Below are 25,729 nucleotides of genomic sequence, written 5' to 3' on the forward strand. Positions count from 1 at the left end.
TTAACCATTTAAAAAATAGGTTTGAATAGAATCCGTGTACATATCGTTTTGGACAGAAACACTCCACTTTTTTATATTTTAACTTCTATATGCAATTATTAGTTTGAAGCAAAAATTCTGCGGGGTGGACACCCATAAACGATTTGTGTCTCAAACATTTGTCATTAATAAAAAAAAATTCGATGTTACAAGTTCGTTCATGGGCTGAACTAAAATGTGAAATTCCAGAGACATGTAAATGGTTAAATGTTATGCAGTGAAGACAATTTGAACTTAATCAGAACTTGAGAACTTTTCAAAGGGAAACTGAAGCGGTTCTGCATTTAAGAAAAAAAAAATAAAACACTTCAATGGACTTCATTCGTCCTCTAGGATCACGAATACCGATATTATGTTTCAATTTGTTGCACGACGGCTGAAGAAATTAATTTTTAAACTACCGCCGAAGCCTTTTCTTCAAGGGGCTTTGCGTCATACTCGGCGTTTTCGGAAACTCTACCCTCGCGCATCTTCAGCGCCTGTCAAAGCTATGCACGCGCACTTTTGATATTATCAAAAAGGTCAAAAAGAGACTTCGCGACTGTCGTTTGCGCGGAAAAATATACCTGGCAAGCTTGAAATTGCACGCGCTGCCGACAGGAGCGACACGCGCTTGGCTGCCCAAAGATCCGAATGGTCAGTGTTTTCTCGCGTTTTCTCGCGTTTAGTTACACATTCGGAGAAAACAAACGTGATATTCAGATTCACGGGATAAAAATACGCCAAAATTCACCTTTAACTCACATTGTTTCAAGAAGTGTTTCAGCTTCCCTTAAGAATCGTGCATTTAACATCCAATACAATTCCAGGATGTTTTTTTTTTTAATTTCGTGATGTTAGAGTTATTTTTAAGTACAACTATTGATTTGTCACGAGCCTATCAATATCCAATATATTTATATTAGTCCTTCGTCAATCAAACAGCAAGGGCTCTATATAGAAACGAACGTCATTGATGATATGGCACTGCTTCCCAGCTCTTCCCTGAAACATGAACAAGCCTATTGTCATTGACCATCTTAAGAAGTGCAGGATACGGCCAACCCGAGGCACCTTGTTACCGCTCCGGCGACTATGAGACTGTGGCATTAGCGAATAGAAAGGCCTAAGAAGCGAGAAGCGTGAACATCATATTTCACACTCGGTGTCGTTTCATGACGTGCGATATAAAAAGGCCCACATCTCGTGAAACAATGTCAAGTTGCTTTATTTGAAAAGCCCTTTGAAGAGGTACAGGCAGGGAAAAGAAAATGTAAAAGGAGAAAGTAGGGTCACTTCTCGTGCCGATAAGAAGAGAATGATGCAGCAGGCTACAGCCCTTAGCTTATCGCGATGCGATACATGCTTTTTTTTTCTTTTTTGTCTCACGGAAACACGTTAGGCACTAACAAAGGCAAAGTTCAGATCACTGGATTGAAGTTGGTGTCACATTGCAGCTAAAGCCCCTTGATGCTTCTTTTTACAAGTAACGACAACCAATAAAAATTACAAAGCCCATTTGGCTGGAACAAAATGGTCATTCAGTTAAGTCGTCTGCTGCGCGCTTCCATTTGCGTCATAAACCTGCACAGCCACGCAGTCGCCGCTTCAAAGAAGGTCGCTACTGTAGAAAGCTTGTATCTAGGAACTTTAAGTGCAGCCTCTAAAGGGGGGGGGGGGGGGGGGGTCTTCTTTGTCGACAGGATCTCCTTGGGAAACAACTGGTAATATTGGTCGCCGGCACGATTACCGGCCCTGCAGTGCCCTGCTGTTGCACCGGCGAAGACGGTGACGGTTTAGACGGCCCGTTGTCCCCCTCTGAGATGTTGGCCCCCATACGAATAGGCTTGAAGGACTCCCTCGTTGGCAGCGGGTGTTGTCTGTTTTGCCGAAGAACTTTTTTGTCCTCAGTTACAATTTTGTACGACCTAATGTCTGAGCAGTTAACTTCGCTTTCTTAGACCACACCTTCTTCTTGCCTCCGAGGACTTGGCCTTCTTCGGGTTCCTGTAGTGGACCTCTCAAATGATCACTCTGAACGTCTACTTGCACCGTTAGTTCCGGTAAGGCTTCTGAAGTCCTCCGTGCAGAAGTTCGCCTGGTGACCGTCCGTCTTCTAACGGAGTTGATATGTGGCCGAGTAGACCAATCCGAAAATCTTCGCCTGTTGCTTATCTTTTTATTTTTATTTTTAGGATCCGTTTCACCGCTTGGGCTCCTTTTTCGACAAGCCCTTTCGATCGAGGGAACTCCAGACTCGATGTGCCGGAAGTCGTTCTTGTGAAAAACAAGCGGAAGTTGTGTGGTGCGGATAAAAAGAATAATAGACCAGACTTCAGCCCTTAGCTCATCACGATTCAATACACAACCGGCGTTTCTGGTTTTGTACAACCCAAACGCTCTATAATTGTTCCGACTTCCTACGTCGAAAGGTTAAACAACTATTGCTAACAAAGAATGCTGCGTGATTAAAATGCTATATTTTACGTGATTTAATAATATCGGTAAGCTGCTTTACCGAGATAACAAGTTATTTCCGGTGTAAAAAAAATAAATTGCAATTCCATCGAAAAAGAAGAGAAAAAAAACATGATTTATTAAGTACTTGTTTGACCGCGGCGCCCCGATCGCAGTGACGCGATGGAATCCTCTTCTGTGTATTAATTTGTTCTTATTTTAGGGCAATAAGGCGCGCTACTGCCTAAAACAAAACTGGGATCAATATAACCTGCAGCTCATCTTAAAAACAAAAGAAACAAAAAATATGTTAGTTTTACGGCTGGAGTATATATGCTGCTGTTTTATAATAATAAATGAGTCTAAAGCACTTTAAATATTTCGTCTCAAGTTGGCACGCCTGTTTAACTTACACGAGACAGTCGACCCCACTCCTTTAAAAATTTGGCATTTTATTTGTTTAAAACTGTCAAGATTTCAATATGAGGAGCTTCGAAAATCTTTGTTTGGTGTGCTTGAAAGCGTAGGAATCAGATTACGGGCGACGTAAAATCGTAAACCCGGTGTTTCTATGTATTTTTGCTGAATGACCCCTTGCTGCTAAGAAAGCAGTATAGAGCCGGTAAACATCAAGCAACAGAAACAAAAAAGCTTTTATTAACATAACGTCAAAACTCTAGAAAAATTTACAGTAAAAAAAAATGTGACGGTTCAGGTAGGCGGGAGAGAAAATCTGCAAAACTTATATTCGTGTAAATTGATACGGGTAATTTGCATGAGCCGTATTTTGATTCACACTTCCGCGCTTCCTGTGTTTTTTTTTTATTTTTTAAGCCGAAGTCACACTTTTTGTAGACGCTTTAAACACGTGCCAGATTGAGCCGCCATTGCCGACCTTCTTTTGACTTACTGAGATGCCGAGCCACTGAAACAGGCGTTGACAAGCCTCCACAAAGGCCTATGCTGGGTAGAAGGACACAGTAGCACCTAAAGAGGTACTTATACATGACCATGTTCTTTTCACAATCACTTTCTACAGGCATCTTACCGGATGACTGGAAGGTGGGAAGGGTCGTTCCAGTCTACAAATCGGGTAACAAGGACTCCCCACTAAATTACCGTCCCATCTCTTTAACAAGCGTCCCTTGCAAACCCATGGAACACGTCATCTACACTCAAATAATTAATTTACTAGACTCTATAGACTTTTTTCCACCCCTCCCAGCACGGGTTTCGTAAGGGCGTCTCTTGGGAAACTCAACTTGCACTCTTCGTTCATGACTTGCATTCTAATCTTGACCATAACCTTCAAACTGACACGTTTTTTTTTCAGATTTTGCCAAAGCATTCGACAGAGTACCGCACCAGCGCCTCCTGCTAAAACTTTCCCAATTAAATCTAAACACTGCTATTGTTGAATGGGTCAAGGACTTTCTGTCTAATCGCTCTCAGTTTGTCATTGTTAACAACCACTCATCTAACCCTCTCCCAGTAACATCAGGCGTCCACAAGGATCTGTCCTCGGCCCCCTTCTGTTCCTAATATACATAAATGACTTACCATCGCATCTGTCATGCCACATTCGTATGTTGGCGGATGACTGCGGCATTTATCGTACAATCAGTAACACCTGTGTTACTGATTGTACGATAAATGACGCAGTCATCCGTCAACATACGAATGTGGCATGACAGATGCGATGGTAAGTCATTTATGTATATTAAGAACAGAAGACTAGACATGCCTGCAGAATGACCGTGTGCAAGAATGGTGCGACTGTTGGCAAATGACCTTAAATCCCAGCAAATGTAAACTTGTATCATTCTATCGTCGCCTTAACCCCTTTCTTTCCCTATACGATTGATAGCGTCGCCGTCCAATCTGTACAATCATTTAAATACCTAGGTGTAACACTGTCGAACGATCTATCTTAGCGCGCGCATACTACCAACGACATATCAGCTGCAAACAGACTCCTTGGATTGGATTTGTTAAACGTAATCTACGCCATGCCCCGAAGCACGTACGTTTACTTGCGTACAAATCACTTATTAGATCAAAACTCGAATACTGATCTGTCATCTGGAACCCTCACCAAGCATATATTAGTAATGAACTTGAATCTGTTCAAAATAGATCCACAAGGTGTATTCATTCTGCCTACTCATACAATATCAGCGTTTCATCTTTAAAAGCAGAATCCGGTCTGACACCTCTTTCTCTTCGCCGTCGCACATCCAGCCTCTCCCTCTTTCACAAGTTTTACTTCAGCTCGCTCAACCATGCACCTTACATTGTCCCCCCATCACTCATATCTCCGCGCATTGGTCATCCACTTCAAGTAACGCTCCCACGTGCCCGCGCTACTACTTTTTTAGCCTCCTTTTTTTCTCAAGCAGCAGCTGACTGGAACGGCCTTCCCTACCAGGTCGCCGCCATCAGATGTCCATCTGTATTCATGGAGACTATCGTCAACCACCTTCCGACATGAATGTCTGTTAAAAATGCTTTTATATGTAACCCCACCCCTTATGTAACGCCCCTTACGGGGGTCTTTAAGGTAATAAAATGAAATAAAATGAAATAGCCTGTCCTGCTGTGACAGTGATGAGGTGAAGTGAACAGAATAAGAGGAAACAAACACTGAAGGTCGGTTATGGCTGGGCCCATGCACAGCTGATGCAAAGCGTGTATACATCGTACAAAAGACAATCTGCAAACACGACTAACCGCAATATTCGTGGATCGAATGCCGCGTTCCAAGTTTCCTTCTTGAACTTACTGCCATGCGGCATTCGATGCACGTATCTCGCGTTGACTCGCGTTCAAGTCTGTATGCAGACTTTCTTTTGTATGATGCATAAGCAGCGCGACCCCTCCTCAGCTCCATGGAGCGAATAAACCGATCTCGCGAAGCGTTCTACGCATGCGTGACGACGCCATAATTGTAGCTCACAGGAGGCAGGCGGCAGTGCACGTGGCAGCTCGTGCAGACGCCCAGCAGGGTTGTAGCGGGTGCAGAAAGACTCCAGTTCCCATGGTGCAAGCCGGCAGCGGTATCGTAATGAGACTGGCTCGTGAGATTCGTCTATTGTGCGACGAATAACTGCTGGACTGAGCCCGACGGCACAGTCGATTTGCGCGCGACCACGGTGTAAGATATACTCTTTAGGTGAGGACACGGCGGGGCTGAACGCGCGGCGCGAGGAATCAGATAGTTTACCATTTTTTAGACCACCTGAGACTGTTTGAGACGTCGTCGTGTTTCTTCCACCTAGTCTCAGGTGGTCTAAAAAATGGTAAACTTAAACCAGCTCGCCTGCGCCCTAACTGTTGTTTCAATCAGATAGTGTTCGTTCGACGGGCATCCGAAAGGCTGCATTATTCCGCGGCCACCGTACCCGCGGCTGACAGTGTCGCCGGCGGCCAAACGGCGAAACTGCGTGAGATCGAAAAAAATTATCTCGTTGCCGTGACACCCCAGTACAACGTGGTCTTTCTGCACGAGCGACAACCTCGCTGTAGCTCTGCGCGTGTGGAGCATGCGGCGGCACGAGCCGTCTTTGCCCTGCCCACGGGTCGACGAGTCATCTGCCGGCGCCACTTGAAACTATAGTGACAGAGTGAAAAGCGAACTTTATCTGCGCTGCGCGAGGAGCGCGCTGTCCTCACCTGAAGAGTATTATCCTACACCGTGCTCGGCGACGAAGCAGCCACTGTGCGGATGCAACGCTCAGAGCAAAAGCCGTCGGCTAAACATCGGTTGATTTTTCGCAGCGTGTTCGCCCCATAGAGTATAGCCTTAATTCTTGCGTTACGTTATCGTTTAAATTGAGCTGCATTTTGAAGGAGTGCATTTTGGTAAGATATATGTCACCGCGTTATACGAGTCTGGCGTACAACGCATTCAAGGCTGGGTAAGATATGTGGAAAGCAGGATTAATAATGTTTGAGATTTATAGCTCACGGAGAGCGATAGTACACAGGTCCAGCCAGAGTTCTTACACTATGTTTCTTGTCTTACACAAACATAAAATACACTTCAGCATTTTCTCATAAAGGGTGGTACACCCTTTCAACTTAACTTGGAGCGTTATATTTTGTCATTGGCCAAATATCACGGTAAGAGTTTTATTAGTCAATAGTTTGTCAGCATTTGTGATCATTTGATGTCAGTTGATGTCACTCAAAAACAAAAAAGTGGATTCGGCATGCGGGTAAATATAGTGTTTCTTTACCTAGTTTAACGATGCAAACAACGTTTTGTTTTAAGTTAAAAATACCTGGGTGATTTCATTTGAATTCGACCAAACTTGTCGGGGGGGGGGGGGGGGGGGGTCTTTAGATTTAATCGTTAAAAATATATATGATACCCGAATCCTTGTGATGAAAGAAACTGCCTTTGAAAAAAATTAGAATTGTATAGTTTGAGAGAAAAAAATTCTGAGGCGCTGCAGGGTAGAACACGTCAAATTCCCAATTTGATTTTATCTCGAATTTAGCCGCCATTTACAAGATATCGAATTCTTGCAGAATTATCATATTTATTACGCAATATTTACGCAGACTTGGCTATTTTTATAGGTAAATTTCTGTCTTCTGTTATTTTAAATTAATTTTCTAAAAAATCTCAAACATGCAACCTAGAGCAAGTGTGACGCAACTTCGGACAGCTATATAAAACGAACGGTAGGGCGCAATGACGTGAGACAGATATCTGTGCGTAGCTATCAATGTAAGCTATCGATTGACATGTATTTTCTGGTTATTGTGTTTACCGTGTTGTTTTTATTCTGCCACAAATATAGACAAAAATAAAAAATATGCAAATTTTGAAGTCGATTTTCTCAAAAAAGCCATTCTTTATTTCGTTCATACTTTTTTAATTTATTGCCCAGATTCTGCTTAATAATCGGGTATAAATATTGCTTGACCTTTTTTTGTTGTAGTTTTAGGACAACCAGTTGAATAAGTCATTTTTATCGCGTAATACCAACCTCCGGCTCCGGTATGCGGGCTTCACCGCAACATTGATAATTGGCTCAGCAATATCAGATTTCACTGACAACCACTTTACCTCGTTGCGTTCCTAGTTATATACTTTTTACAAAAAAAGAAATGTCACAAAAAAATGACAGAAGGCAAGTGGCGTAGGCAAATTTTTTTTTCTCTTTCAAACTTTTTTAATTGATTTCCCGTGTGTTGCTTACCAGCTGGGTATGCACGTTTTCTGGCGCTTTTCTTTATGTTTGTTTTTACATCAAAAGAAAGAGCCATGTTCGTTACATCAGTTGCAACTGGTCCAGTTGTTAGGTGAAGCATAGGTTCAGAAACCTCTTCGCGAGCGCCAGCAAAAGGCTGCGATTCTTATCATGAAGATTACCATGCGACTCTTAGTTGACCTCGGCGTGCGCCGTTGCAAGAGGGTTATACTAATCTTGTTAGAGTGGAACTCGCGTCGTCACAGGCTGTCGCAATGCATCACAGCGAAGTGGAACTGTGTGAAGCAGTCCTTGTCCTTCTCCCAATAAATTTATGGGCGGAAGCTTGAGACTCTTTGGTGCCCGAAGTTTCTGTAGCTCGGCTGGGTCAAGTTTGTCAAAAGGAGAAAACAAATGCAGTAAACACTAGACATTATCACGCCGGTCGATGGAGTCGTAACTGTATACATACAGCTTTTGCGGATACTTATTTGTTTCAAGGGTGGCAAGTTATCACCAGTACAAACATGGCCACAGTGTCGGCAAGAGCATCAGAACAAAAAGGAAGGTTTGGTTGGCTTATCATTTTGTGTCTTCGTTGCAGCGCTTTTCTCCGGAACTAATGTTTGTAGTCCTCTTTGAGCCCCTGGTGCTATGGTCTGTCTGTTTCTCTTATCCATTATTTATTTTTACTTGTAAGCGAATAACACGCACCATGACATTTCTGGCGTCCTTAGGTTGATTCGCTAATCAGTGTCTATACGCTCCGTGCGGGAACTATAGGGGGCGCTTTGAAAAACGCGCGTAGCGCCGCTAGCGGGGGAGCTGGCGTTCGATAGTGAGGCGCGCTCAGCAGCCTGCGGCGCCTTCTCGCGTGCGAAACTGCGGCGGCGGATGCGCGCACGGACGGAGCTTTTGCTTTTTGAGCCGATAAGTTGAGGGTAACGTTGCACGAGTGCTGGGGCAGATTTAAGAAGGGCGTTTAGCTGTTCTCCACTTCTTATATATTGAGTTTGAGTCGTTATTAGGGGTAATTTCTGTAGTTGCGGTCGAAAAAGGGGTTTGAGCAATTTTCCGAAAATCAAGACGGCAGTGGGAAATTTGTTTCGCTCGTCGCTGTAAAGGTAGGACTGCTGGGACGATGATATTTGGAGGCGAGTTAGATGTTCACTAAGTTTGTTCACTAAGTGGGCCAAGTTTTATTAAGACAGCAGGTGTGAAAGTTATAGTTCGAACGAATAAAGGAATAAAGCTGTCAGGAGTATCCAATATTGGACCCAAAATGTTGTGTTATAACCGGGTTGTGCGAAGTGCAGATTTGGACGCACAGGTTCTTGGACATGACCGTAGCTTGACACAACAGTTATATTACCAAAAATAGGTGGCATAGGGAAACCAGGTGGAAATTTGGTTTGGGTGGCGTAACTGAATGGGAAACGGCTTTGACCGTGAAAGGGCTGCCAAGAGAATACCACTCGTCGTGGGAGATGGACTTAACAGGTAGGAAGGGGCTAGTGCACTGTACTTCCAATTGAAACAACGTTACGAAAGGTGGTTTTAAAGCCGAGAAAATCAAGTTGCCGGCCAACACACGGTTTGGCCATCAAAGGCAATTGCGGTCAGCTGTTGTGGAGTAATCTGGTTGTGCGAGGTGCTGATTTCCGGAACCCAGGTACTTTGACAACCGTAACTTGACAAAACAGTTATTATACCTAAAAGAGGTGGCATGGTTTAACCAGGTGGAAATATTTTTGGGCGGCGTAACTAAATTGGAACTGGATTTGACCGTCAAAGGCTGTCAAGAGAATACCACTAATCATGGTCGGAAGGTGCACACTTTACAGGTAGGAAGGGACCAGTGGACGGTACTTCCAGTTCGAACAACTTTGCGATAGGTGGCTCTAAAGCCGAGAAAAAAAATGTTGTCTACAAGACCCGGTGTGTCAGCGTTTCTACATCCAAAAGGAGGCTGATCAAAAAAGAAAGCACACCAGATAAACTTTCATACTCAAACATCGATTGTCCAGTGTTTTCAAGTTTCATTGTAGTTTTCCTTAGACTCATATTTGTCACTTTTTGTACCGGCCGAATCTTTCTTCATGCCATACTGTCCGGAAATATCATCGACACGTGCGATGGGGACGAAACTTCTTTGGAGGGCATTTCTTCGACGAAATATTCGCACTGCATACCCGCGAGTGTGGAATGGCATTTCAGTTCGAGCTGAGATATGTAGGCGTTACTTGTACGAAAGCAAACGCAGAGCGCAAAGCGGTAGTGTAGAATATGTCAGCCGTGCCGATTAGGTGGCAGACATGATCGGGAGACCAAATTTCTCGCGTCGTACGGCACGGGTCCATCGTTGTCGCTGTCCCACAAAACATCGGCGAGGTGAAAAACTGTGAAACTTCGTCCCCACGAGATACGCCGCATAACTATTGGAGCACTCAACGACGCAGCAGTTCATGCTGTCAACATAGCGCAACCACACCGCTCTGACTTCAAAGCGTACCAATGTACGCGGCGTGGTTTCGTTTCGCTGGGGCTCTCACTGCCTACCTTCGGTAACGGCCGCGCGGCGGCGCGCCGGTCGCGTCGCACGGAGTGTATATTTGACAAACTCATCTAGTATAAGAGAATAAAAAACATATAAGAAGAGGGCTTGCAGCAATGAATTTGTATAAGAGAACTGCGGAACTGCGTCGAAAGCAGAAAGCCGGAACCTCCCGAGGAATGAACGCGTTATTTTGAACTCAGTCATGGCTGCAGTTTTCAGCTTTAAAAGAAAGAGTTGCGCGGACTACTTCGAGAGACATAAGCGAAGGGTATACCGCAACCGACGTTTTCGTTATGTCACCGATCTCAACGTAGACGCCTTGAAGATGATCCTGCCTCCATCGAAAGCCGCGGCTCTTGCGTTGGATGACGTGCTCTGCCAGAACTGCTTCCAGTACACCGGTGAGAAGCTTTCATCATCTGTCAGTGATCCATGCTCGAGCTCTCCAGCAAGCTGCATCGAAGAGCACGAAGTAGTGGAAGGTCTTAACGAAGAGATTTCTGCTGCTGGGCTTGAAACAACTCCTTTGCGCATGCCTTCTACAGTAAACCCGAAAAGCCGTCAGGCATATGCTGAAAGAAAACAGCGGGAGATTGAAGGATCACACAGCCGACAGGTACGAAAAAAGTTGGCGACTGCATATACCTTGGAGCCAAGTGGGTCAAGTTCTCGCAGTGATCAACCATGCCTCGGCTGCGACGGGTGGTGGGCAAACATCAGAGAGGCCTTTGTGAAGGTGGCATCTTACCAGGAGAGATGTCAGCTCCTCACGCTTGTGCCCAAGGGCGTAGCCACTAGGGAGGTAGAACGGCTAATTCCTGAGGCATCGAAGTACCTTCTGAAGAAATCAAAGCAGCTTCGTGAACGGTTCGGCGTATGGGAGCGTCCGGAGCCTTATCACGGTGGAAGCATAAGCGAGGACACCATACGGGCAGCCACGCAATATTACACCGACGACGATCTCGACTGTTCTCGGCAGAGCCCAAACAAAAAAGATGCTGTTAAGCTTCTGAAGGATGGCGAAGAACATGTGGTCGTGAAGCGGTATATGACAAGGTCTGTCCGAGAGACGTACAGGCTGTTTAAGGAAGCAAACCCGGACTCAAAATTAGGTCTGACTAAATTTTACTCGCTGCGGCCAAAGTGGGTCAAGCTAAACCCTGAACAGACTGTCTGTGCATGTGTGTGCTGTACGAATTTCGATTTGTGCTTTTCCACCCTGAACAGCATGCGAGAAGAAAAAATAACAAAAGAGGAGATTCTCGCTTTGTGCCTCTGCCCTGAACCCTCGTCCGAATGTTTCAGAGGCGAATGCAAAGACTGCCCCTCGACTGACAGACTCTCCTTAGAATCATTGGAAATGGTGCCTGAAGAGGAAATTACATTTTTCACATGGGAGAATGGTAATTTGATAAGCAAGACTGCCGACTCCAGCGCCTTTTTGAAAGAGCTACAGAAATGGGCCACAAGGTTTTTCACGCACGATTTTATTCGTAGGACACAACGGGAAGCCATACGGATTGAGAAGTCTAGTGTGACCTCAAGACACATCGTCATGCACTTCGATTTTGCGGAGAACTGGACGGTAATTTTGCCACACGAGATACAGGAGTACCACTGGCACAAGCGTCAGCTCTCTGTGTTCACGTGTGTGGCATCCGCGTCGCAAGGCTCAAAATGCTTCGGCGTTGTCTGTGAGGACTTATGTCATGACACTTCCCATGCGCTGCTGGCTCTGAGACTTATAGAAGACTGGCTGGAGGAGCACATCCCAGTTTATGCTTCACTAACGTACATATCCGACGGGGCACCTGCTCATTTTAAAAATAGATTTCAGCTGCATGAGTTCGAACGAGTGGGCCATACCCAATTGAAGTGGATATTTTCTGCCTCTGGGCATGGTAAAAAGTCTTGTGACGGGGTTGGAGGGCTTCTCAAACACCACGCAACGGTGCATAACCTCCGTTCACCGGAGGAGCAGCTCGTCCGAACATCAGTAGATTTTGTGGACAAGGTTGGAAGGCGTGTCAAAAACGTAACTCTCATGAACTTAACCGAGAAGGAGGTGAGTGACTTCCGCAGAATCAAGAAAACAGAGTGGAGTTGCGTACCGACTCGGAAAGGCATCCGCGCTTCGCACGTGTGGCGACGCGAAAGGGGCGAAGTGCAGCTTGAGCGAACTGTTCTATCTTCGTCTTAATGCATGAACCTCTGTGGTGCACGTGCGGAACTCTCAGATGATCTACGGCTTTGTTTTGTTTTGTTGTTAAAGCCTCTTCTTGTACTTTTGCGCTTCTGTGAAAAATTGTGTTTCTATAGGTGTGCCTTGTTAACCCAAAAAATTACTCAATAAATAGAGTGATCTTGTTAAACTGTTACCTATGAATGTTTTATTGCATACTGCCAACAAAAGAGTATGATTACTGTAAGCTGAAAAGCAACTTCCGATATGCTGTGCGTAGCCCAAAAAATTTAAACGTATGCAACAAGTAGTCCAAAAGCCGAAGGATGGACAAAATGTAGTCAAATTTTTTTTTTCACGTACCTCGGAATACTAAGGGCCAATGAAGGATAGGCGAAAGAATGCCATGCGCTAAATTTAAAAAAATTCGAGCCGATTTTCCGATAATGTTCGTATAAAATAAAGATTGTCCGAAACGCATAAACGGGGATATTGTTTTTCTGGACTGGATAGTGCCGTAGAATGCAACCCGACATGATCGAAACGGATGAAACGTCTTGGATCTCTCCACTCGCTTAGGCTAGTTAACATTGATGTTAACTAAATTTACTTTTGTTGTTGTTTATCACGGCACAATGTTCAAATAAATAATTTAAATATATAAGTTTCGTGCAACCTCAGTAGTAAAACGTTGTCGTGGCGACGTTTGAAAATGCAAGCTGTGACTTCGCAAACATCACTTCGTCAATTCAGCCATCTCTCATTTCTTTATGATGTTACTGATTTTTTAAAAAATATATTAGTAAAAATTCAACGGGGTAAAGTAGTTTTCAGTGAAATCTGATATTGCTGAGCCAATTATCAATGTTGCGGTGAAGCCCGCATACCGGAGCCGGAGGTTGGTATTACGCGATAAAAATGACTTATTCAACTGGTTGTCCTAAAACTACAACAAAAAAAGGTCAAGCAATATTTATACCCGATTATTAAGCAGAATCTGGGCAATAAATTAAAAAAGTATGAACGAAATAAAAAATGGCTTTTTTGAGAAAATTGATTTCAAAATTTGCATATTTTTCATTTTTGTCTATATTTGTGGCAGAATCAAAACAACACGGTAAACACAATAACCAGAAAATACATGTCAATCGATAGCTTACATTGATAGCTACGCACAGATATCTGTCTCACGCCATTGCGCCCTACCGTTCGTTTTATATAGCTGTCCGAAGTTGCGTCACACTTGCTCTAGGTTGCATGTTTGAGATTTTTTAGAAAATTAATTTAAAATAACAGAAGACAGAAATTTACCTGTAAAAATAGCCAAGTCTGCGTAAATATTGCGTAATAATTATAATAATTCTGCAAGAATTCGATATTTTGTAAATGGCGGCTAAAGTCGAGATAAAATCAAATTGGGAATTTGACGTTTTCTACCCTGCAGCGCCTCAGACTTTCTTTCTCTCAAACTATACAATTCTAATTTTTTTCAAAGGCAGTTTCTTTCATCACAAGGATTCGGGTATCATATATATTTTTTACGATTAAATCTAAAGACCCGCCCCGACAAGTTTAGTCGAATTCAAATGAAATCACCCACATGCATTGAAAAAAAAAAAAGAACGACAAGAAATAGTGCAAATTCAAGTAAGACGAGCATTTTGAAGTAATCGTGAAATATTGTAGGGCGGTATTTAGAAAGTAGAGTTTTGCTAACAAAATATTAATACGTTTTTTTTTTTATATACAGCCTGGCATTTTTTTTTATTCTTCACAAGCTATGCTATTCTGTTAAGGACCACGATGACAACCGCACAACAATGTCTTTTCTCCCATTTATCAAAGCATCTTACGCATCAACAGCATGGCTTCATTAGAGGACGTTCCGTTGAAAGTAACCTTTCTACATTTCTTCATTGCGCAGCCCCGGTCGTTTCGAAAAACGTTCAGAGTGACTCGATTTATTTCGATCTTTCAAACGCTTTCGATAGGGTTGATCACTTTTTGCTTGCACAAAATTGTAACAATATGGTATTGTACCTAAGCTTTGTGATTGTGTTCTAGTTATTTGTCATCGAGAAGAAACTTTTTTCGTGTTGGTAATGTTTTATCAAGTGCGTTCTCTGCAACTTCAGGAGTACCCCAGGGGTCAGTAGTGGGGCCATTGCTATTCCTAGTATTCATTAATAATGGTTCAAAGTGTATTACATCTGCCAGGATGCTTTTATTTGTTAATGATAGAAAGTTATTTTCACATATTTATTCCGAAAAAGACTGTGAAGCGCTACAATCTGATGTGTTGAGCATTTCTAAGTGGTGCGTGTTAAACCGTTTGCCTTTGAACGCCAACAAAACTAAGGTAATCTCGCTAACAAGACGCCATAATCCTTTACACTTTAAATACAAGTTGGGAAACTGTGCTATTGCTCGATCTGATGTAGTCAGGGACCTTGGAGTGCTAGCAGACTGTAAACTATTATTCAAATCTCATGTCACTAACATTTGTGGTACCGGTCTTAAAGTGCTCGGGATTATCTCACGTTTGACTCAACACTTCCAGGCACCTGATACTTTACTACGCTTATTGTGTGCTTTCGTTAGGCCAGGACTTGAATTTGCGTCTGTTGTGTGGAACGTTCTATCAAGTAGCCATTGCAGACGCATTGAAATGGTACAAAGGCTACTGATCCGCATAGTCTACGGTAGGCATTTTAACAGGAGGCTATATTTCGAGTATAATTTTCTTGTTAAGGTTTTAAACCTTAAAACCCAATTGACCGCAGGCATTGCCGAGCTGTGGTGTTTTTAAAGAAAGTCATACAAGGTCATTTCGATGTACCTGATCTTTTAAGTAGTACAAGCTACGTGTGCCAGCTAAACATACGCGACTCTGCGATACGTTTTATCCTGACAAGCAGATTGAAGGGTCACGAATGCATAGAATTCAACCTTTTTGTAGTAGCCTTGTGCATCATGACTTCTTTCCCATGCCTTATTTTACCTTGAGTACCGAGTTGTGTCTTTTATTTGTTTTATTGTGACTGATGTGTCACTCCTGTATTTCACGTCTTCGCATGTTCAACTCATTGTCACTTTTGACTTTTAAGTGCACCAATAGCAATGCCTTCACGGTGGTTTGAGCACGCAATAAATACCAATACCAATACTCAAAAACAATACTCACTATGAACCAATTTAAGCTGCTTAGAAGAGAGGTTTTTTTGCAGAACTTCCGCGACGTATTCAACAGCCTACAGATAACACATTTTGATTACGGTCCTAAAACCCATTATCTGCCGGCAAGTAAAAAAAAATCAGCGTGTTATTATTTAAGACATGCTTGTTTCGGGGGGCACACTTATATGCCAACTGTAAATAAAAAAAAAAAAAACAGGTCTGTCCAGATTCGCCGAGTATATTTCTATTAGGTCATACTACGAGAATGGCCCCATTGGATTTTGTGCATACTAGGTCGATTTAGCGAATAAAAGCATTTCATATCAGAAAAAATAATGAATAGAATAAACGTAGGAAGACCCCAAAAAATTCAGGTGGAGGTATAAACGGGGTCAAACTGACCTAATTAACGCAGAGTACAGGGTCATTCACAGGGGCTTGAAAAACGTCGACGAAATACCGTGGTCGTTTCTCACGTGGGAATTACCGATCGCGTAATTAATAGCTAGGTATTTAGTCCGCCTCACGAGCCAAACTAAAGTAAATAGGAAGCTGGGTCATCCCAAATTGGAGAGCTTTGGGTTGGGTATCCGCAAATGATGTGTTCTTTTAGTAAGAAAACGAGCCGGTGTGTGGGTCTCGCGGAAAGGGGACCCAGAAGGACCCAAGGGAACCCTGTGTGCACGAATACAGAGCAGACGTTCAATCCTTTAATCAGATTATATCTTGACCATCTTGGGTTCGGAGTGCCTACTCCGTTCAGTTGGGAAATGACTGGATTCACCACACCAACATAAGCAACGGAAATGACGGGCGAGACAAGTCAATACGCGCTTGCCTCAAGACAAAAACACCCATGCACGCTATCACTTATATTTTAACTTCTTCTAGGTTCTCATGTGCATGAAGGTATTTTCTTAGTATGCTCATTATTGCTCAGTGCTTGGCATAGCGCACACACGTTTGAGTGTTGTGATATGTCCTGAGCTGTTGATCTAGAAAGGCTCTGCGTAAACCGGCATTAATCGGAAAGGGGGGAAATGTCGATAATAGGTAGTGCGTGTGTCCTAATCGGAAACCCGTAATTGGAAGCACACTTTGTGTAGCGGATATGTTTTTGAATGCAACTATAATTTTAGTTGTAAATTATACTAATTGTTTACTATGCCCTAAAGTTGTTTTTAAAGCTTGCCTATTTTTAGGTGCCATGTTTAGAGAACGATATACCTATACATTAGAACGCATGTACAAACAACCAACCAAAACTCGTATGAAATAGAAAACACAAGATAAAAGTTCCACATTAATTTTTTTAGCAACAAGCCGTGTGTGGGTTTTTGTGGCACAGAAATCGCACGTGCCTTTCAAACGTAATTCGAACAGGAGATAACACATGCGATATAAGCATGCGGATATCGTGCCACTTCTGTTTTCTTTAATAAACAATATTATTATAACCGCGTTAAGAATTAAGCTGTTTGCTTTCAACATCTGCGATTCAAGCTTATAATGCTTTTTAATAATAATTTATTAATTAATGAATTAATTCATTCATTTTATATGCTCATAAACAGCCGAAGCCTTGTAGTAAAGAGCAACTTAAACGCCACAAAACATCGCTTAAAGAAATCTTGCTCTGGGTTATTACAGAAATGTTAAATGAAATAAATTTGGCTAGTTTAAATGACTTGAGGCATATCAAACGTCAAAGATGTTCGCAAAGGTCGCCTCGGAGAATGAATGTTGGTAGATGATGCCAGATCAGGGGAATGAATCATCCCATGAAGACATTTATACAGAAATCAAGAGTCTCGTTCACAGCGTCCAGAGGTAAGATAAGAGTAACTGCGTTTGTCCAAGAGTCTTTGATATTTATAGCAAAATGTATAATCAATATTACCAAAATATAACAAATATAACCAATATATCAGAGGCTACCAAAATACAAAAAAAAAACACTTGCGTACATTTTTTATTCTTTCCTTGCTGGTACTTCCAATACTGTTCCAGGCAACAAAGGCGAATTCAAGCTTGGTTCGTATTAGTAAAGGACGTGAACAAAATGCACAAGATGAGGTAGAAGAGTCAGGCTTAATTATGTAAATAATGCCCAACGAACGGAAGGGGGCGTGTATAATGTTATTAACACGTTGATTTAAAGACAAAAACGGTTCATATATACCCAAGGTCACGCGTGCTGTCGACTCTTCGAAACGGAACATTGTCGAGCTGTTAACAAATAAGTATGGGCTCTACTTCCCTAGGCAAAGACACGACAATAATTTCAGAAGGATTGCATTCCGAGATGTCGTGACAACACCAACTACACAGGGAATCTACACCGTTCGTGATCTTTACATAGTCCAAGTGAGATCTGTCTAAACAACTTGATATCATCTAGACATGAGAGGATGACCGAATCCTGATCACAGAATGTTAAATCATTTATGAAGATGTTAAAAAGAACAGGTTCAAGTATGGACCCCTGCGGCACACTTGTAGATGAAGTATAAGGCGGAGAGTGATGCCCAAGGACTCGTACGATATTAAGTCTGTTTGGTAAGTAAATAAACAAGGTGAAAAGTGCAGTGCGCATGTCATAAGAGTGCAATTTATGTTAAAGTATCAAATGATCGACTAAATTAAAAGCTTCGGAAAATTAAAAAAATAAGGTACTCGTCCACTTGTCAACTTGTCCAAAAAGAATTTAGATATTAAACTAAATTAGTCTCAAGAGACCTACTGCGCACCAACCCATGCTCTGAAGGACTTATCTTATGCCTAAAACAATTGAAATTTGGCGATGCAAAACAATTTCATAGATCTTCACAAATAGACATATCAACAAAACGAATCTATAGCTTTTGACATCACCTGCTTTTACAGTATTGTGTAGTGGAACAATTATGAAGTTTTTCCAAAAAGATAGAAAAGTGAAGCTCGAAAACTACAAGTTAAAAATGTGGGTTCAAAGGGGTGTCAAAATAGACGAGCATCATTTAACAATAAAGCTTGGGATACCATCAAATGCGACTGATAACGAAGGCTTACGTTTTCTAATAGCATGTTCAAGTCCTGTAGTTTTAAAAGATAAGATAAAGAGATGGTCAATAGCAGTGCTACTAAAATTGGGCATAGATACTCCTGCTTGGTTGTTAGAACATACCGAGACAAAAAAAAAAGTCGTAAAATAATTTGTTACATCTACAAAATCACTTAGAATAACGCCGGATGAGGCAACTACTTATTATCGACACAGTTGTAGTTCTGCGGTAACATGAGGCCAGAAACACATTGGGTCGCGTTTTAAATAAAGTTCAACTTACTCACGGTACAGTATCTTATCACGCTCTAGCAGCGCTTTAGCTAGCGCACAGGTCTCAAAATAGTTCGCATACCAAGAATCGCCGAGTGTGCGACATTACATTTCCTAGAGTAATGCAATTTTTGTTTCTTAGGGCTGATCTCAGCTTTTTAGAATATCACTTGGGACAGCCATTTGTATGATCATGATGATATGTTTGAAGTGCTGTCTTTGTACTATGTTTAATATCTGAAGAGTGTTAGTTACGGCCAGAGAACGGGCAGGCTAAATATAAGGCTATGTTTTATAGTAGCAATGGCGCATAATAAACCGCGGCAATTACAGCTTTGTTAGTCAATCTGTTGAAGCCAGCCTGTTTGCCGATCGGCGCTTGGGCACCGCTGTAAGCTTAATCCGTGCCTGCCACCAATACGATTCCCCCTCCTCTCTCTCTTTCTTCACTACTCTCGTGAGCGGAAAGGTATCTTGTGCGATGCCAAATGTAATAGTAACCTTTTCTTAAACTGGGTCAGCTATGCTCCACAACCATGCATGGGTTGGTATTTTGTACTTTTTTATTCACGATAAAGGGCTATGCACATGTCAAGAGTTCACCAAGGACGGGTCGTGAATGTGAGAGAAAAAGCTGAACGAGAAAACGTATGCAATATTCATGTGCAGAAAAAAAGAAAAAAAAGATCAATAGAAGATAATTTTAAAGAAGGACGAACCTAAAGGGAAAATGAAGCAGTTCAACACTCGGAAAGAAGATTTCGCTCAATCCCCTATACGAACGGGGACAAATTTAGGTGCATTTCTGTTCATACGGTCCGTTGCGTTGAGCAATGAAGAACAATGGCTCGCCTAAGAACTCATGGATACCATAGTCGCTGACAGGTGATGAAGGAAGTAGGGGCTCCGCCTCCATCACTCCTTTGTTGCTGTCCGCCAGGCTCCGACTGCTCGTACGATGAGGTGTCATGAAACACAGAAAACTCGCGCCGGAGGCTGTGCATCTACTCAGGTGTAGCCTCGATAAGGAAAGGGTGGAAGCGCCTGGCCGCGACAGCGTTATTGTAGCAAGTGTTGGGAGCGTTCTTAGTTGCAGCCATATGTCCACTTCTATCACTTCTTTCTCCGACTGGCGTTTTCTTTTAATCGTCGCCGTTCCTCGCCTTTTCTTATTTACAATTAGTTCCCCTACAACATCGGCTCATGCGACCTTCTTTGTTTACTTGTTGTTTGTTCAGTTCATCTAGATGGCACGGCATAAGACAGCAGAATCACTACAGATGTTTAACGGGAACTCCTTTATTTTAACAAATGATGCAGTATAGCTATAGAACCCTCGTGGAGTCGAGAAAGCTGCCAATGTAACATGTGCAAAGACGAGACTAAACCGATTCCGGCCAGCTTTTCCTTTCTGGTATAAAGAAATCTGGCAAGGAAGGAGAAGACGCAGTCGTTGAAATACGCTCACTACAAAAAGAAGCGATTCGTCGCCTCACTGTTGGTTTGCTTACAAGCAAGGTTTTTGTACTAACGTTTATACAACTTTTAGTTTTATGACACTGTCACATTCAGTGTCTTTTTCTGGGAGCATACGCCAGCTCATTTAATAGCACTTTTAAATGCGCGGCGCTACGTGGTGAAACAATGTGTCAGGTGTAAAGTATAAGGTGTGCAACATGATGTACATGCGTAAATTGCTTGGAAATATCTTTTGCTGTTCGGTACAACGTTTCAAAAGACATTTGGAGCTAAATTAACAAGCTATTTTTTGTGACCATGATCAAGCACCAGAAGCAGAGAGAAAATTGAACTCAATTCACCGCAGTAATGAACAAAAATAGCTGTTTTTATTTATGTTACATGTTAGTTCTTTACGTCATGAAGTAAGGGCATATTTAACTATACCGATATAAAATACCGATAGTATACCCAGCTTTTTTCCCCTTAAAACAAACATTGCAGCTAGGCACTTTGTCTACCGGATTGAGTGGAATGCGGTTGCCAAACTCTTTCGATAAAAAAAAAAATGTTTTTTTAGCTCTCGCTAAAAGTTTCCGCTCGACTCTGGCGACGAAAAATATTAATGGCGAAGAGCATTACATAGAATTACATTAAATGGTCCGTTTTACAGCGGTGCATGGTCTACCTTAAAATGACATCGAGTGCCTAGGCCGTAGAAAGTAATTTTTTTGCTTTGCACTGCGGCAGCTCGCGGCATTCCCTAACTATTGATTACACGAGCGCACGCCGATAAAATTCCGCTACACATCGAAACTGGTAGGGGCAGGGAGCTCGCGGAACATTCCTGAGTTCCCCATCAATAGCTCTCGCTCTCAGTACTCGTAACCATTGCCACTAACAGACACAGCTACCGATTTCCGATACGGGTTAATTAAGGGCCTAGTCCCATTAGAGCGACAAAAAGCAACATCCGACAGGGACTATCGGGAACGAGCAACGAACGACACCGACAGACTACCTGTTTGTAGGAGTTACCCGTCCCACCTAACGGACTTGACGCCAAAGATACAGACACGGCAACTATTCCCCCGGTGGGGCTGAAGTTGGCGACAAAACACGGGGAAATACACCGAGAAACCGAGTCGGGCGGCGCAGTTGTACGGTTTCGTTAGATGAGCTAAATACCCACCGACAAACACGGCGAAAGTAGGGTAATTGTATTTTCGGCAGAGACCGTTCCTCCGGCATGCCATGCATGAACACTGACACCAATATAAGAATTCCTTCTGTTCTGTGGCCTCGTTCATGATGAGTGCCCCTGACCGCCGTGCTCGTCGAGTAGAACGAGTGCGGCCAGAGCGGCTCGGTATTCGCGACATGACGTCGTAGCAGCGACACGGCGGACGGCGGCAAGCGAGCTCAAATGGCGGTAGCTGACAGATGCAAACCGAGTAAACAACGCGGGTCATCGCACGCGCGAAAGCGCTGTGGGTATACGTGTCCCCTTTTTGTTCTTTCTTGTTCACTCCTTAATTGTCATGAACCATTACCAACCAACAAGCCCAGCTTTGAACCCTTGAGGGCAGGTTCGTTGGCGAGTGCTGTTCACTGGTGGAACTGCCGCTCCGCGCTGTCGGCGATACAAGTCAGACGACAAACAACAACTGCTCTGTGGTCGATCGTTTGTCGGCGTCTGTCGGTCATGTTCGTCGCTACAGTGGGATAGCATCAACTACACAACTTTACCTTGTTGACTGACAAAACACGGCGTTTTCGCTTATAGTGAAACGAGCCTATAGAGCGAACGGTGACCGAGCGTGTTAGCGCACCACAGCTCGGAGCACGTGGCGGAAAAGCTCCCGCTGCAGAACCCTGGGTTTCTGGTTTTAATCCCCACTCCTTCCATTCTCGATCTGGATGAGCATCGTAGCGGCGAGCGGTCGTGTATCACTGCTGCTTGATGCACGATAAAGACACCAGGCTAGCAGTGGTACCGCACTGGCTAAATTTATATCTATAAGGTATGCTAGTGTCGCCGGACCTCAAAGGCAGACCGACCTTATGCTGTATAAACACGTACACCCATGAGCGATAAGAAGGTGAACAGCCCTCTTCTTGTTTTTGACGCTCCTTCAAGTCTTGGAACAAGCTCTGTTCCAGAAGAGGGCTAGAACGCAAAGTTTAGAACTCAAGCCACGTACCGTTTGAGACGTTGAGAGTTAATATAGCTTTAGGGAGCCGTAAAACAGGCAAGAAACCAGATAAGGTGTTCACATTCATATTGCCGCAGGGTGTACGTCAAATTTGATTTTCTCGGTTTGATAAGAGTCAAAGAGCAACTCCACCTCATTTTTGTTTTTCAGAAAACAATGCAGTCCTCTTCAGTATCAACTAGGGTGACCATATGTCAAATATAACGACCTAGTTCTGTCTAAAACTTTCTTAAACGGTCCGGAAAACTTTGGAACGCGCCAAGTTGCTGAGATGAGCTGACTTTGGTGGACGAATTGAGGCGCAATCAATAAGGGAGTCAAGGTTACGGTGTTGGTATAGCCAATTTTGAGCTGAACGTCATCAACATTGAAATTTTTTTGTTTGTGTTTGCTTCTGCGAGCAAGCGTAACAAGTGACGTCAGCAGTATCTCCCTTAGTGCTAAGTGGTGTCCTGGTGATTGTCGTAACGCGCCCGCGCAGCGCGCTTCTCAGCCCTGGAAGGCGTCCGACCGCTCCAAACGAAACCGCAAACAGGGGCCTACGAAAGTGAGGAATTCGGAACCCCTTTTATTTAATATTATAACTTTTGCTCGGCGTTTTAGCCCAGAAGCCTGCGGGAGTGTCTGGACGAGAGAGCCAGTCAGCCAACGCGCTGGAGCGCGGACGGCGAATACGGCAAAGCTAAGAGTGAAAGGAATAAAAAAAAAAAAAAACACAAAAAAAGGCACATTACGGGCGGGAGAGGGAGAAAAGACAGCCCTAGTGAGATTTTTGAGTGGCTTCGAGGGGGAGATTACAACAGAAGCAACTGCTTCTTAAACATCCCTGTGTCCTTTTCTAGGGTTCCCAAAAAGCGATAAGCGCGCCATCCCCCCCCAATCATCCCGCTCAAAGTTAGCGAGGGAACGAGGAGGGCAGACCGCCTTCTTTGTTTGGCCGAGGGGCTCTCCGGCGCTCTCCTGGAACGATAAAAGTTCAATAGGGAGTTTTAGCAGGTCGTTTCCACACAGACGATTTGCCCTCAAGCGCATCGGCGACGCCACTACGCATGCGCGCGCGAGTCTTTCGCGGCGTCGAAGGCTCTTGTTCGTTTCTCCCACAGCGGCCGCTGAAGTCGTCCCCGCAACGCAGCCAACATCGAGACGTGTCCTCGACTGTTCATTTTTCTTCTACTTTGAAACTTTCCTCTCTTCCTGCCTCAGTCTCGGGCTAAGAACAAAACCGTTCACGACTCGGGTAAAAAAAAAAGATGGCGGTCGGTTCGGCGACTGACTTCGCCGACCCAGCCGAGCGTTAGGCTTATGACAGCGGGATGCGATATCCCTTCCTGTTAGTCTCATTCCTCCGAGAGGTTGAACCAAATAATTTCGTGGACTGCTCACAATAGTAAGTGATCGTCAATGCTGTAAACTGCGCATGCTAGTAAATTTTTGCGATCTGCGGGCAGACTAGCTGTTGTGGCGACCGCGAGCCGACGAAATGATTTGGTTCGACGGCACACAACGTGAACGATCGTTCGAGCTCAAGATGACGGAGACACACCACATACCTTTACAGTCGTTCAGATATTTTTTACTCTATTAAGCTTCGCAGTTCTTGAAATTCCGACCGGCAAATGTTATGTCGGCCGTCTTGTTTACATCAATCGTACGCCAAAAACACGAGCCGCCACTGATTTACACGTTGCAGAATGTTTCACATGTTTACTAGAAGATGGCGCCACCGTCAAACACAATCATCAAGCAAAAAGCGCCGAAAAAATACAGGGACACAGACGAAGGGAAACAGGACAAGGCCACAATCATCATCATCGTTTACACAATTGCTGCAGTTTCACGATTTGCTAAAATATGTTAAATCTCACGTATGGTTTCAGGGAACGGCACCGCTACACCGTTCGTGATTTCGGAACCGTGTGCTCAAAAAACGACTTGCTAAAACTCCCTAGTATTGTCAACTTTGGAACCGGAAAGCGGGACCCGCAAACGTCACGTTCACGTCACCGTTGACCGTCTCACTCCTCTCTCCCGGACTTCTCCGGGACCCGTTTTCGCCCGATTTTCGGGTTGGCTCCCTCGACACCACAACCGCCGTCGTCGTCTCGCCGTCTCACTGTTTGTGATTATTTTCTCTTGGAGTTTCGTTGACACTACGTGCGCAGAATGATGCTGCAGTGGTGCAGACGTCGTCGGATATCGTAGACACCAAAGCATAAAGACTACGGTGACACTTGTGCCTAGCACACGCCTGCCTCAAATGTGGCTCGCACATATTACGTCCGTCGCCGCGTAGAGGATAACCTGACTACTCGTACACTTTTGGGGTCGCCCCTTCCGGAAGCGATTTAGGGGACGGCGGGTGCATCACTCGGATGCTTGTCGCCCCCCCCCCCCCCCCCCCCCAACCCCTTTCCAGTTTATGAAGCTTCGCGGCGACAGTCTGTGGGTGGCTCATTAAAAATATTAACCCACCTGGCCCACGTGCACACGCCGCTTCGCGGCGCCCCGCCCGCGGCCCAAGCCCCGCTGTCCCCCAATGCACATCAGATGTACAGGACGCCGGTACGATGCTCATCAAGATATGGAAAAAGGCAGGATCAATCGCAGAACGCCTGGGCTTTGCAGCGCGAGCTGTCGCACCCTGTGCCTCAAGCTGCGGTGTTCCGGCACACTCGATCGTGGATTCACTTATTACAGAGTGATGCACGTTCAACGTTTCTGGCTCGCCTGGTGTACAGGACTGTAAGAAATGCCTGCGCGTCTACTTTCCCTCACTCAAAGAGCCGATCTCTGCGATCTGCGAAATCAGCTCAGGGAATGATGAGGCCGAACATCCCTTTCGACCTAAACATGAAGACTGCGCTATGGCATTTTGCAGTGCAACGCGTCATGCTTGCATTGCGTAATGCCACCGCGCAGTGTTAAATTTTGAGGTCTAAACAGATGTTCCGCTTCATCATTTGCTGAGCTAATTGCGTAGATCTCAGACGTTGCCTTTTTGAGTGTTTCGAGGGAAAGTAGACATTTTTTACACTATGTTCAACTTGTTCTTCCACAGCTCAGAATTATGACAGAAAACCTCAAGAAAGACGATTTATTCCCGCCTAAGCGTTCATCACACACCAACATAGTTTACGAAGCAAATAC

The sequence above is a fragment of the Ixodes scapularis genome, unplaced genomic scaffold (genome assembly GCF_016920785.2).
Source record: "Ixodes scapularis isolate PalLabHiFi unplaced genomic scaffold, ASM1692078v2 PGA_scaffold0__279_contigs__length_252992795, whole genome shotgun sequence".
Lineage (NCBI taxonomy): Eukaryota > Metazoa > Arthropoda > Arachnida > Ixodida > Ixodidae > Ixodes > Ixodes scapularis.